This window comes from Lissotriton vulgaris, chromosome 2_2 (genome assembly GCF_964263255.1).
Source record: "Lissotriton vulgaris chromosome 2_2, aLisVul1.2, whole genome shotgun sequence".
NCBI lineage: Eukaryota > Metazoa > Chordata > Amphibia > Caudata > Salamandridae > Lissotriton > Lissotriton vulgaris.
The window spans coordinates 89786106-89799014 of record NC_141688.1 but is presented as its reverse complement, the minus strand read 5'-3'; the positions used below and the strand labels follow the sequence as shown (position 1 = coordinate 89799014).

The window sequence follows — 12909 nt, the reverse complement described above, 5'->3', positions numbered from 1 at the left end:
TATTTGAATCTTGGCTCTAAGCATTTAGCAATGTCCCACTACAAAAGCTCATGGACTTTTTAGCTAAATGATTTTCAGAATTGTATTTCTAATGTGTAATTCAGTATTGAATAATAAAACATGTAATAAATTATAAGCGATAGGCAGAATAATTGTAGCATGCTTGTTTCCATGAGCGTCCCAACAACATATAATTGACTGAGTTAAAGGCATTCAGAAACTGGTACTTGTAAATAGTAACCAGCCAGCCATAAAGTCTCTGAAAAATCTTTTCCTTAGAGAAAAATTACATTTGTTCCATAAAAGGGTACAAAGACATTGTCTATATCCTCCAGTCAATGATAGGACCACAGCCCCCTCAAACCATTCCATAGGTCTTTCATCACAAATTTGTCACTGAAGAGATCCAGCCTTTTACTGAACATGCATATTTCGCTCATCTCTCCCAAAGTCTTTTGCAAGCACTGCTTCTCACACAGGAAATCTCCTAAATTGCTTACCATGAGAGATAACAAGTCTACTCCAAACAGGATACATAAACTTACAATGACAGACTTTCAACACTGGGGTAACAGCTTTACTGTAGCTTCTATCTTTTTGGATAGTTTGTGAAGATTCGTCACACAGCGCAAAAGTTATAAGTAAACCAAAAAATCTGTTACCTATGGTAACCAAGTCCTAACTAATATATATATATATATATATATATATATATATATATATATATATAAATTCACTGAAAAACCCATAGGTTTCAGGCCTTATGTAGTTAGGAATTAGCATTTAAAAAACCTTGCAAATTCACTGAAAAAACATAGGTTTCAGGCCTTATATAGTTAGGAATTAGCATTTAAAAAACCTTTGAAATTCACTCAAAAAACTATAAGTTTTAGGGGTGTTATAGTTAGCTGGACATTTCACTCATACAAAACCATTGAAATTGTTCCTATAAAGTTAGTTGTACTAACTATATTTCGCGCACCCGCAAACCACTGCTGATGATGTCACATATTACATCATTCATGACATGGTCAGTGACATCACTGATGACATCTCAAATGACATCACTAAATGCTAATTCCTAACTATATAAGGCCTGAAACCTATGGTTTTTTCAGTGAATTTCAAAGGTTTTTTAAATGCTATTTCTATTAGCGGATAACGTTTAAATATATTCATATCCAAGTGGGACCACCTGATCAGCCCTAGGGGGTCAGGGTATTTCTACCCTGCCCCCTTTTTGTGTTCTACACGTTTGTTTTTCTGCTTTCTTGTGCCTCAGTCTACCGAGCACAAGATGGATGCCAACACTTCCTGGTTAGAAGTGTTGACAGCCAAAAAGCATGCAGCTTTCTCGGGTAGGCATGCTGATTGGCTGCCACTGTCTGTCAACACTCCAAACCAGGAAGTGTTGGCAGCCATCTTGTTCGTCGCTAGAACTGAGTCAACCACTTTTTTTTCATAATTCCTACTTTCAAATTGCCATTTCATTTCCACAACTCATCTGAATACAACCACATGTACCTTCGAGATGCCTAAAGTCTGGAGTGTGGGTCATAGCTTTGTTCACTGGAGTGAAAAGTATGCAGCAAACAGAGGTATTTATAACCTTGATTTACCAAATGTGGATATTATGTGGATTGGCCAGAGAGGATTGAGATGTCACCAATTGATACCATTGGTAAAATCCTTTATGCATCTAACACACCCTGACCTCATAATTGTGCACTGTGGTGGAAATGACCTGGGCACTTTGACTAGGGTAGGTCTGGAAATGCTTTTCAAGGACACCTTTGGGCAATTGATGTCAATTTTTCCAAAAACTGCCTTGGTATATTCTAATATATGCCAAAGGCAAAAATTTAACTAGTCCAACCAATTTTGTCCTTAGATTGAGAAAGCACGGAAACATGTGAATAAATCTGTTTCTGCTTTCCTCAGAGACTATGGTATGGGTTCCATATACCACAACAACTTGCGTTACAACATGCAAGGCATTTATAGGAGAGATAACACCATCACTTTACAGATGAGGGGAATAGAGTCTTCCTCTTGAATTTTAGACTCTGCATCGGTACCTACTTGTAGGTTCAAAAAACACCCACATAACACAACAGCTCTTTTCAGAGCTACCCTACCTCTAAGTACTCTAAATAATTTTTTTACTCTAATTTTTTACACTGTTTTTCCTCGTGGTGCGCTCAGTGTACGTGTACCTGGAAGCGTACATGGGAACGCACCCAGCGCTTACCCTGCGAAAATAAAAAATAAAAAATAGTTTTTTTGCCCTTCAGGGCCCTTCTAGGCCCCCCGCAGAAAACCTAGGGGGTCAGGGGGTATCTACCTTGCCCCCTTTTAATCATTTAACCTTTTTTTTTTTCACCTCTTGTGTCTCGATTCTACCGAGACACAAGATGGCGGACTCTCCGGACTGTTTAGAATGTTGACAGACACGCGAGAGCCAATCCGCTGTCCGCTCGCGCACTCCCGTGGCGTGCCCGGTGCACTCCCCGGTACGCGTACGGGTAAGCGCTGGAAGCGCGCATATAGATATATATATGTGTTTTTGAGGTTAAGTTTCGTAAAAACCACTGGAGCAATTTTCACCAAATATAGAAAAGGGACTTCTGCGTACCAGTCCCAACAATTTTGCAAAGTTTGCTGTAATTCCATTCAGCGGTTCGGGCTGTAGCCTTGTCTATTCGTTCTATGGAAATTAACATGGGGAAAACACGTTTTGGGACCCCCCCTTTTTTCTCGGCCCCCGCATGACAAATCCCCCCGAAACTTCGCGGAGCTGGCCTAAATTTTGGAAAATTACGCGCCAAAGTTATTCCCAATAGAATGTTGCGGATTTCCTATGGTAGCTAGGTTCTAACTATATATACCTACTGGCCATCGCCAGAACGTTATATATACGCTTTGTACTATGCTCCCTTTCTGGACCATGAACGAGGCGCACACGAGGAGGAAATTTTCTAAGCTTTTACTCTGTAAACAAAACACCCGACAGACGCGTTTCGGCTACACGCCTTTGTCAATGTCGGGGAGGTAATGTTTCCAACCACATTTATTACCAAAACAATAAAGTTCATGCGGTAAAAAAAATGTGTTTATTAGTGAAAATCGATGAGGGACAGACAACTAAAAACCTTCATAGTGCAAATGCGGGGGCCATTTTGTAATGCATGAAGAGTGTGTTGTGATCCAATTGTTACTCCACATTGAATAAAAAAAAAAATATATATATAAATATCTATCTCTCCAAGCAGTCAAGGTCCTTCTGAGATCTTGCTCCCGTGGTCAGGTGGCGCATAAACACGGCGAACCCAAAGCTGTGAGATTAATTCCACAATTCCAAAGTGCTGTTTACAGCAATTGCGCACTCGGAGTCAGGTTTGCTTGAAACGTTTTGTTTATTCCCAAATAACGCTACGCTTTTCGACACTAACTTGGATCTTGATCACACGAAATGCTCCGACATTGCCGGCATGTTTAAATAAACACAAACAAAGGGTGGCTGCAATGTTTGCAGGTCACATAACTTGCTGCATTCTTTGATCCGCCATTGCTATGTGGTGAAGAAACATAATACAATGTATCCAAAACACTCTTAAATGCATATTATTAGTAGAACATATATGCATTTCTGCTGTTAAGTGAATAAATGAATAAATGTTCACTTTTACTTCATTATCGATCCAACTATTCATATCATAGGTATCTTGTGTGAAAATTACCAAGTAAAGTACTTTATAGAGATTGGCAACCTATTTGAACCCAGCATGTTATTTTTCACTCTTATGCAAGAAATCAAACATAGGCATACACATGTAATAACATTCCACTTTTCTAGATCTTTAACATTCAAAGAAAAACAAACTTTATGTCTAGGATTGACTTTTTGTCCCACAGAGCTGTTCGATTATGCAGACACCAGGGTAGATGTTTTTAAACTTGTTCGAAAATTGAAACTGTCTAAATGGCATACTCTGGGTAATAATCGGACATATAACGAACATAATGGGATAAGGAGTCCATTGAACCACCAGAATTGATAGTAGGAGATGTAAACATGTTGCAAACTGTGTATTCCCTAGGTGGTATTACCTCTAATGGTGAAAATGAAACTCAAGTGCTCATTACCATGGACGTGAGTGCACTTTACACCATCATCGACCACGTCCAAGGGATGGAAGCCAGTTATCATTACCTCAAAAATAGGAACATATGCTATCTTGACCATATCAGCATGCTCATGGAAATGATGAAAATATGCCTCAGGAATAACTTTTTTATGTTTGATGGGGACATATTTAAACAGGTCTGTGGCGTGGCTATGGGCTCGGCCTTTGCTCCTAGTTTCGCTAACCTTTTCTTAGGAAAGTGGGAGGAGGAAATCAGGAAGCAGGTCGATCTCAAAGAGGATTTTGCCAGAGTAGGTACCTGGATTAGATACATAGATGACTTGTTCATCGAGTGGCATGGATCACACAATGAGGCAGAGATTTTCATTAACAAACTTAACAACAATGGATATAACATACATCTGACCCACAATATTAGCAGTGAATGTGTGAAATTCCTGGACACTGAAGTAAGAGTCGAAAATGGTACCTTAGTCTTGAGCCTACACAGAAAGGAAACTGCGGACAATAGTTTGCTGCATGCCCTCAGTGCTCATCCAGAACCACTAAAATGGAGTATACCGTTTGGTGAGTTACTGAGGGCAAGAAGAAATTGCAGTACCTTGAGGGGTTTATTTTAGAACAAGAGACTATGTTATCCAGATTCGGAGAAAGAGGCTACCCCGAATGGGTTCTGAAAAAGGCAGTCTCAAAAGATTCAGAAATAGAGAAATCAGACACTCTTAAACCTAAAGACAAAACTGGGAATGAGGAAGTAAGTACTAGAATCATTACCACCTACCATCAGGGATCGGATAAAATTCGCAAAATACTAACTGAGAACTGGCCTATCCTTAAATCAGACAACATTATAGGTCCACACATAGGGGAAAGACCACTGAGCACGTACAGGAGAGGGAGATAAAGAGCTTTATGGTAACTCTATGCGACTTATGAACTTACTCATAGAAAACTCTGAGAGAAAAGTGTTGAAAACCATTAATGAGGTTGATATACTTGAAAAAGAAATTGCTGATCTCAATATAGTGGAAGGCACTAAGGAAAATTATGACAATTTGAAATCTATCCTGGAAAAATACGAAGATGAGATCAAGCAAAGGAAGCACGTAAATTAAAACGTGACGAGCAAGACTATGCAAACGGCAGAGTGTATACCTTTGCAAAACGTTTTGACGGCTTGGTCAAATAAGATAAGGTTCAAGCTGGGAACAAGACTGTAATTCCGGATAATGTTAGCACAGCGTCGTCTAGTGTGCTTTCCAGTAGCCAGGATGAGAGTGCTAGTGAGGCGTCTAACAAAGGGACACGGAATTCCTAGTGTGCTTTCCAGTAGCAAGGATGAGAGTGCTAGTGAGGCGTCTAACAAAAACATGGGAAATCACTCATTTTTAAAGGAAGTGCAAAGAATAAGAATTGGCAACAAAGAAATCAATCCTAGACAGTGGGGACCGAGAGAGGATGTAAGAACAGGAGCACAAGAGGCAAAAGGGGTGGCAGGAAATGTAAGCGGAAGGGAACATTACAATACTCGGTCATGGGGCAGGGTGAACCAGAAAAGATAGGTACTACAAACGACATACAGGTCATGAATCTATCAAGTAAAGATCTTTCAAATGACATGACCACTGTTCTAAGCAAAGGAATGAATGTTTGTCCCACCTCTGATTGTGATGTTAATGATATTAGAATTGATGTTTACAAATTCATAAGACAATTGAAACTAAAAATGTTTTTTTCTGTAAACACATCAAAGAAAAATGTATCAGAACAAGAGACTATGTGTGGAGAAATGACGATTCATGATGTACATAATACTAGACTATTATTGTCGATCACAGAGAATGAAAATGATCCAGTGACCATTCATAAAGTCTTACAAGATTTAGACTGTTTTACAACCATGAGTGTATATAGTGGACTGAAGGATAAGTCGAAGTGGACCTCGCAATTACCAAGTGGCAATAATATAGATGCTTTTTCCAAGAGTATCAATCGGGAATTAGATCTATCAAACCCCCTTGTTTTCTGTACAATTTAAATGCTAGAGATAAACTTGCCCTTAACAGTTTGAGAAATGACAACACCCTGACTGTTAGGGAGGCAGACAAAGGGGGAAATATTGTCATCATCAATAGATCTAAATATGATGACGAGATTTTGGGCCAGTTGAGTAACATCTTGTGGTATAAGGAACTTACACACAATCCTATTTTTGAGGTGACAAATATAATCAATAAACACCTTAAGGAATGGCATACACCAAGTATCATTAAAGACTGTGAATACAAATATCTTCTGGTGGGTCGACCTCGTTTCCCTTGTATGTACACCTTACCAAAGGTTCACAAGGACCCAGTCTCCCCTCCTGGTAGACCAATTGTGAGTGGAATTGGGGGTCCTACGGAGAGATTATCTGAATTCGTTGATTCATTCCTGCAGCCCTATGTTCTGAGCCTGCCATCTAACATCAAAGACACCAAGCACATTCTGAATATCATGAATGACTATACTTGGGAACCGAATATACTTTTTGTTACACTCTATGTAGTGTCGCTTTATACGAATATTGGCCATCAACAAGGTCTACATGCCTTACGACATTTCTTATACAGACCAGTAGAATTGTTAGAACACACTGAGATGCTTTTAACCATGTCCAGACTCATATTGGAGCAGAATGTGTTCCTCTTTAATGGGAAATGGTATAAACAGATGTGTGGGACTGCCATGGGTTCCAGATTTGCGCCGTCCTTTGCCTGTCTCTTTATGGGATGGTTGGAGGTGGTGCACATCTGGGGCCCAGGTGGTTGTCCATGGCATGACTTTATTTGTTATTACGGACGGTACATTGATGATTGCCTTTTAGTCTGGACGGGTGGTGAGACAGAACTACTACGGTTTTTTAAGTACATGAATAACAACGAAGCTAACATAACATTCACCATGAATTATAATAGTGAGAGAATGGTGTTCCTTGATGTTGAATTTTTTATTGTAAACAATAAAGTTTGCAGTAAACGTCACTGAAAATCACCGCTTGCAATTCAATTCTGCATGGAAACAGCGCCCACCCGAGAATGCAAGTGAACTCCATACCTTATGGAGGATTTTACAGAGCTCGCAGAATTTGCTCCAGGGACACGGAATTCCTAGAGTGCATTGGAGATATGGAACAACACTTCCTATCCCGGGGATATGACAGTAAAGTGGTTGCACGGGCAAAACAGAGAATTATTGAGCTTCCCAGAGAACAAAATCTAAGATCAAAAATAAAAATAAGAACGTGCCCACTGTGCGCCTTATTACCAACTATAGTACTCTGTCCTCTAAAATATATAGGATACTAAACAAGTACTGGTTCCTTCTAACATCTGACCCTGGGCTACGCCCACATATTGCAAGCCACCCTTCAGTGACTTACCGCAAGGGAAAATCAATCAAGAATATTTTAAGTCCTAGTTATCCTAAACAATACTCACGAGCTCCCAACTGGCTACACATGAGAAGTATTGGTTCATTTAGATGTGAAAACTGCAGTATGTGCAGTAGGATGGTACAGGACATACGTTGCTTTAGTTACAATGGTTCACAAAATTACAACATTACCACACAGATTGACTATAATACTACCTATGTAGTGTATGCCTTGATTTGCAAATGCGAATTGATTTATATTGGAAGCACCATTAGGAGGCTTAAGGATAGGGTATCAGAACACTTCAGGGCTCTGAAGACTTTAGATACTAGATACCCAATCGCTACTCACGCTGCTGAATGTGGATCACAGGGAGCCCACCCTACATTTACATTCCACGGAATAGAGAATGTTCAGATAGATGTGAGGGGTGGCAACAGAGAGCTTAAACTGCGACAGAGGCAGGCTCGCTGGATTTTGAATCGGCGTGCTGTAGATAAGGGTTTAAATTTTGACAAGGAACTGCAATACTTTTTAGGATGAATGTTTTGGAGACATCAAACTGCAAAGATTTTTGCCATAAAATATGGTTGTATTGCTTATTCATGTTGTGGATTACCCTTATATTCTCTGCAAAAAAACATTTTTTTTTAAATGCACATGACCAGCATTTTGCCTCTACAATGTACTGTTTATAACTGGGTTCTAGAAAATGTATCATTCCAAATTGGGTAGATCTTGCCCTGTTACAGGACCGTATGCAGAAAGGAATACTAACATTAATATAGTAATCACTTTCTTTTTTTTTTCATAATATGGGTCTGTGCACGATTTAATAATGATTCGGTTTGAAGTTATTAGCACAATGGACTTTTTCACACACATTATTATTTTCTTTTTGTTTCATGTGCACTGCTCATGTGATTGCGTTAAAGGTTGATTTATTAGAAAGAATCAGGTATTTTGGTTGGTTTACGTTTATTCTGGTAAAGGGCTATTTATTTGCCAAGGTCCTGTGCTGTTAGATGTACACCACGAGTGTTCAATAAAGTTTTCCGATTTAGAATGCAAACGAACACGCAATACTGGGCGCCATTTTGGATAAGTCTCTGACCGAGGAATAATTGTTCCCTTCTTTGTGTCTGACACGGAGTATATATGGACATTGAAAGATGGCGCGGGTGCTAGACGCCGTACTCGTGCTGCCATCGTTATTCAAAACATCAGAATTAACATTGGTAAGAGCATTGCGAGAACCGTTATCCCCTCTAAACCCTTTAACTGTAAAATTGATCGTTCTATCTGTTTTGGAACGAGGTTTTATCACTGTTACGATAATTTAGAAATACTCAATATTTGTTGAAGAGATTGTTCGTTAAAATAACTAAACATGCCCGCACTCGAGTACGATAAATTAGAGCGAGCAGGGCTAATTGAAAAATGGTTTCAGTAATTACTTGATAAACACTTCAATGTATTTTAGCACTGGGGTTTTAATATTAATATCCCCTTCTTTTAGATGTGAAAATCGGACTTGCCCTGACGAGGGTTTCGTTCTTAATATTAATAAAGGTACTACTTCTTCGCTGACTTGACCGTTTTTCTACGTTTTTAGTGAGTATTGAGGTCGGCCTTTCTGATTCTGTTACGAAGTGAAATGAGATATGGAAGTGGGAGTGTTAATATCACTCCGAGGTCGTGTTGTACTCCATATAGTAAATTCTTTTTTGTGATTTGTCTGCTGTACAGCTTATATACAACGCCGCTTGGAACAGAAAGTTAGTAGTGACACCAGTTTCGCAAATAAACAGACTGGTGAGCTTTGACTTCAGGTTCTCATATTTCATGTATTGTGAGTCATTTAGGGTTTGGAGGCATCTAGAACTTATCCTTTTGAATAGCACTTAGTTGAATATGCTCTCTTAAAATTCATTCTCTTGTTCACCTTAATTCACATTTTGGTCTTTTTGCTCAGGGTCTTTTGAGTCTTTTTTGCACTTCTTCTCATATCAAAAGTAGGACTTTCTGGTTTTTGTTTGGTGGTGAACTCACACTGGGGTGTTGTTTTAATTTACTACACTGATCCAAAAGTGAAAATCTCACTCTGAATGCTCCTGTCATTTGTAGTAACAATGCTATGACGAGGTTCGGAACAAAAACTTGTTTTCTTTGAATTGCTTGTAAATATGTATTATTTGACATGTTTAGTTCGTAATTGTAGTCTCTGTTATACATTCTAGCCCTGATGAAGTCTAAATGCATAAACTGCTGTAAATAGACGAAACACGTGTTGGCTAGCAATCCAAAGAGATGCTGTAAAAGAACATTAAAGAAGAAGACTGACACCTATTTTGAAAAACGATATTTTATTCAATAGCTGTTTTGTATACAATTTGATTCTGCTCGGGATACATTGTACATAATTTTGTTAATGTGGTTTACTACATTATTCATGACGATAGATAGAAGTCATTACTATCCCTAGTAGCAGCTCCAATAATTCTACTTAGTACTATTGACAATAGAGCGCAAGCTGATAACCTATCTATTGCTTTTCATTGTACAGGAGAGGGAGAAACCTACGGGATATCTTGGTTAAAGGAGACATTAGTGATAACAAAAAACAACACATACAAGGTTTGAAAGGTTTTTACCCCTGTGGTCATTGCCGAGCATGTAAACAAAGTTATATGGTTAAACAAGTCGATATACCAGGAAACCCACAACCTAGAAAGATTAAACAGTTTGACATGTAATTCTACTTATGTTGTGTATGTCTTGGAATGTCTGTGTCTTAAGAGATACGTGGGAAGCACTAGCTGCATGGCTAAGAAAAGAGTACAGGAACACCTTAGAGCTATTACTCATGTAGATGCACGCTACCCCATTGCAAGACATTTCCAAGAATGCCATCAATCGAATACTTCCCTATTGAGATTCTTCGTGGTAGAACACGTAAACATCGGAAGGAGAGGGGGTAACAGGTTGCTGGCATTGAGAAAACGCGAATCTAGGTGGATTATGGACCTCGAGACGAGATTCCCGGGGGGGACATAATCTTGATGAGGAACTGGCAACTCACATGAATAAATGATGAGTGGGACTTGGGTATCGTCACAATGAGATAATGGCATGTGTATATAATGACTTCAAATATGTTGTTGGATTCTGTGAATAACTGCATAATATGAACACAGAATAATTGTAATGTATGATGTTTTTAACATTTTTTTATGTTATGTTTTTTCCAGGGAAAAGGAAGGGAGAGTCAATTCACTGTCCTGTGCACCTCACTGTCTCCCTCTCTCTTTTCCTTCATGGGGATCGAAGACCCCATCGTAAGATTAAATAATTCACTTTTTTATGCACTAGTTTTTATGCACTAGTCTTTGTAATCACTCCGGCATGTGAATAGCTCTACACAAACTTTTAGTGGCTACTTTTTGTTATACATGATCCTAAAAACGCTCATGTCCTGTTAAGAAAATGCATTTTTTTCGTTTAGTGACTGTTTTCCTGGAGGTCGGGAGATACTTCCACAATATGCACATTGAGGGGTAATTTGCCCACGTTAGGGGTGATAATTAGGATCTCCTGGGGCGGGGCCGGATATCACGAGGCTAAGGTACTCTCTGAACGAATAGACCATGCATTAGTCACTGTGTATAACTTTGAATAATCTATGTACAGCACTGATGGCACATTTATCAATTTTACATTTACAAAGTAGTTACTTTGGGTACTATACCGAGTGGAATGTTATTACATGTATATTCCTATGTTTGATTTCTTGCATAAAAGTGAAAAATAACATGCTGGGTACAAACAGGCTGCCAATATCGATAAAGTGCTTTACTTGGTAATTTTCACTCAAGATACCTATGATATGAATAGGTGGATCGTTAATGAAGTAAAAGTGAACATTTATTCATTTATTCACTTAACAGCAGAAATGCATGTATGTTCTACTAATAATATGCATTTAAGAGCGTTTTGGATACATTGTATTATGTTTCTTCACCACTTAGCAATGGCGGATCAAAGAATGCAGCAAATCATGTGACCTGCAAACATTGTAGCCACCATTTGTTTGTGTTTATTTAAACATGCCGGCAATGTCGGAGCATTTCGTGTGATCAAGACACAAGTTAGTGTCGAAACTCGTAGCGTTATTTGAGAATAAACAAAACTTTTCAAGCAAACCGGACTCCGAGTGCGCTATTGCTGTAAAGCGCACTTTGGAATTGTGATTAGATAGATAGATAGATAGATAGATAGATAGATAGATAGATAGATAGATAGATAGATAGATAGATAGATAGATAGATAGATAGATAGATAGATAGATAGATAGATAGATAGATAGATAGATAGATAGATAGATAGATAGATAGATAGATAGATAGATAGATAGATAGATAGATAGATATGCATCATAATCACCCAGAAGTCTTTGTGTGGATATTTTGTAAATGTATGTAAATATGAAAAACATTCTATAATTACCCTCTACATCGTAGCCACTTCTATTCAAATGGGCCCAGAGTCACAAAAGAACCAGGAAGCTAAAAAATAGTGTACAGAGAAAGTGGGATTATTTCTCGAGTCTCTCCTAAGGTCACAGTCCATGGGCCAATGCTGCACCCCATTATTCCTTCACACCCCATTATTCTTTCCTTCTCTTGCAGGAAGGACAGCCAATGTCCGTTTTGGAGTGTCCAACATTCACAGGTGTCTACTTCTACTCAGCAAAGACACCACTAAACTCGTTATTGGTCCTTGTGTTTCCACTCAGAGGACCCTCATTCACCACAGAGACAGATCCACTAAGGATACCAATTGCAGCTTAAACAAATGAGAATGGACCTCCAAACTGAAATTGGTTTACAATGTAAAGAATCTAATGGTGAATGAGTAATGTGGCAGCAACAGAGCGAATATCTATTTGTTGAAGCAAACAAGGGTGCGGGAGACCCACAGACCGAGAGGTACATATCTCTATTCTTAATTCCAAGAAATACCACTCTGTCTACTCAGCGCTGAAAGCAAAGTCGTGCCCAGGGCGCTACTTCACACTTATGTAGCTGTTGCATGCAGAGAGGTGGAGGACATTGCCATATGCCTCTAGCAACAGAAGGGAGTTCAAAAGCTTCTCTCACGCATCTGAGCTCGTGTGACAAGAACTAGCAGGTTTGGGCCTTGGCACGAGAAGGGTGGCTGGGCCTGGATACAAGCCAAATCTCTAGCCCAAGGGAAAAAAACGTAAGAGATGCTATAACTTAGTTCCCCAAATTAACAAGCATTTACAATGCAACGGTCTCGCCTTTGCAAAAGTTAGAGCTATTG

At 39.0% G+C, this 12909-nt stretch overlaps 1 protein-coding gene across 2 annotated transcripts in view; it reads right to left on the bottom strand.

Annotated features, from left to right (window-relative positions):
• The window catches only part of EDC3 (enhancer of mRNA decapping 3), a 330103-nt gene that overhangs the window by 65603 nt on the left and 251591 nt on the right, over positions 1–12909 (bottom strand). The window lies entirely within an intron of this gene.